The sequence below is a fragment of the Brassica oleracea genome, chromosome C8 (assembly GCF_000695525.1).
Source record: "Brassica oleracea var. oleracea cultivar TO1000 chromosome C8, BOL, whole genome shotgun sequence".
NCBI classification, from domain to species: Eukaryota; Viridiplantae; Streptophyta; class Magnoliopsida; order Brassicales; family Brassicaceae; genus Brassica; species Brassica oleracea.
Window position 1 is genome coordinate 23,272,131 of NC_027755.1, and position 2,923 is coordinate 23,275,053.

The 2,923-nt window shown below is 37.1% G+C and overlaps 1 pseudogene; it reads left to right on the forward strand.

Moving 5' to 3' along the window:
* Positions 1 to 1,756: 1,756 nt before the first annotated feature.
* Positions 1,757 to 2,923, forward strand: part of LOC106307514 — a 10,488-nt pseudogene continuing 9,321 nt past the window's right edge.

The window sequence follows — 2,923 nt, forward strand, 5'->3', positions numbered from 1 at the left end:
GCATCACAAGATCTTTGGATATGGCACGCATTTTTCGGATTACCAGGTACCCTCAACGATATCAATGTTCTTGATCGGTCACCAGTTTTTGATGACATCTTACAAGGTCGAGCACCTAAAGTTAAGTTCAAGGTCAACAACCACACTTATCGTATGGCCTACTACCTTACGGATGGAATTTATCCGAATTGGGCAACATTTATCCAACCCATCTCACTTCCTCAAGGTCCTAAAGCAGAGCTATTTGCTGAACGTCAAGAATCCACCAGAAAAGATGTCGAACGGGCTTTTGGAGTATTGCAATCGAGGTTTGCAATTGTTAAAAACCCAGCTCTATTATGGGACAAGGAAAAGATAGGAAAGATAATGAGAACTTGTGTCATATTGCACAATATGATAGTATAGAACGAACGACACGGATACACTCAAATTGATACATCTGAGTTCGAGTCAGGAGAGTCAAGCAGAAGTTCGAAGGTGAAAAGGAGAGAAAGGATCCATGTCGGTGATATGTTAGGCATTCACAGAGAAGTTTGAGATACAGAGAAGCATGATCGTTTGAAAGCTGATTTAATGAAAAATATATGGCAAAAGTTTGGTAATGAAGATGAATAATGTTTGTATGTTTGTATGTTCTCGATTTATGTAATCTACTCTTAATGTATTGAATAAAAAGTTTTAAAATATTTATAATATATTTTAATATTTTATTCATGTATTCTCAATAATTTGATTTTTTTTTTAAAAAATATAAATATTATTATTTTATTCCTATGAACTTCTTCTTCAGGTTCACTAATGCATAAAATAATAGATACAAGTTCATAACTATTCATGGACCCACCAAAAAATATTAAAAAATCTTTATGAACCTCAAAGGGGGTTTCACTAATGCTCTTGCTCTAAATATCTCTACCTACTTCTTATAAGAATTAAGAAGCCTCTCTCCTTCATTTTAAATTTGTAATCGGTAAAGAATTAAGAAGCCTCTCTCCTTCATAAGAATTAAGAAGCCTCTCTCCTTCATATCTATTCCGTTGGGGCACTGGACCCCTTTCGAAGGGATAACTGGGAATGTGGCTGCCCAGATACCAGAGTTATCAAAAAAAAAAAAAAAAAAAATCTAACTTTGAATTAATTACTCATAGTATCTAAATGTGATTTTCAATAATGGGTAAAAAGCCAACTCGTAAAGTAACCCTAGATTTTTTTTAACAGAAAAAATATCAAATGATAAGAAAAACTTCATTGCTAGTTTCTAACAAAGTATCTGAATAATAATAAAATTAGAAAAATAGAAAAGGTTGGAGAAAAAGTGATGAAAAAAAGAAACAGATTCCTAGAAAGAAATGAATCTTCATTTGAGAACTTTTAGTCTTTTACATTATGTGTCAACCTATGATAGTTTATTTTTAAAAAATTTAACTAATGATAAAATTATAGTATTGAACTAGTAAATTTACGTATGAGATATTTGGTAGGTCTCTTACCAACGGACAAAGCTCTAATAGAGAACGTGTTTGTGATCAGGAGACATACATATGAATATTTATGGTAATCACCAACGTCTTGGTCTTTGAGGCCCTACAAAACTAAATGACAGAAACGAAGACGTTAGGATACTAAATGAGTTGGTACATTGACTTGGCCTATAATTTTGGGTCAATGAAAACAAGTCAAGTGAACATCTCAGGACTGGAGGTTGGAGGAAACTCATAGAGAAATAAATTTGGAGAGAAAGAGAGAGGGGGAGAAGATGAAGGTGCATGGTGTGTTCTTGGTGGCTGTTTTCTTCTACCTTGCATATACTCATCTGGTCAATGGGCAACCTCACAAGGACTGCCAAACTAGATGTGGCAACGTCACAATTGAGTACCCTTTTGGAACTTCTCCAAGTTGTCACTATGCTGACGATCCTAGTTTCAAACTCACGTCTGTAACGACAAAGAGAAGCTATTATTTGGACGTGACTTTGAAGTAATCAACATTTCTCACAGCGGGGAGCTACGTGTCTGGAATAATGTTTCCTACGCTTGCGACAATAGCACAGGAAATTTGAATGATGGGGCTTTCTAATTTATCTCTCTCCCGCAACAACAAGTTTACTGTAGTAGGCTGTAACGCTTTAGCATTGCTGATGACTTATGGAACACGAAATCACTCAGCTGTATGCTTATCAACATGTGACTCTCCACCGGTGGCAAATGGAGAATGTAATGGTGAAGGCTGCTGCAGTACAGATGTCTTTGTCCCGTTGGATAGCAATAAATTCCACACTCTTCCCACTCGTGTGCCTAACATGACTTCTGTCTATGACTTTAATCCTTGCAAAGACGCCTTTCTAGGCGAAAATGGTACTTTTCACTTTAATGCTTCGGAAGATCTTAAGAACCTAAGAAATGTCAAAGAGTTCCCTGTGTTACTGGATTGGTCTATTGGAAACCAGAGATGCGATCAAGTTGGAAACAGAAGCATATGCTGTATGAATAACAGCATATGTGTCAATTCTACTCGTGGAACCGGGTATAACTGCAAATGTTTTGAAGGTTTTGAGGGGAATCCTTACCTTTCAAATGAAAAGGGTTGCCAAGGTACACTTCACGTTACACTACAAGAAAACAGCGGTATTCTGACGGACATTCCGACGGAAAATGAAATCCTCGGAATATCCCGAGGAATTTCCGAGGAAACACAAAATTGGGTTCCCTCGGAATTTCCTCGGAATATACCGACGGAATTCCGAGGAAATATCAATCCGTCGGAATATTCCGAGGAAATTACGAGGAAAAATGTGTTCCTCGGAAAAAACCGATGAATTCCGAGGAAATATTATAGCCGGTGGAGAGCCGTTGGGGGATTTTACAAAATTCCGAGGAAATTCCGACGAACTAGTTTTGTCCGTCGGAATTCCGTCGGAATTTCC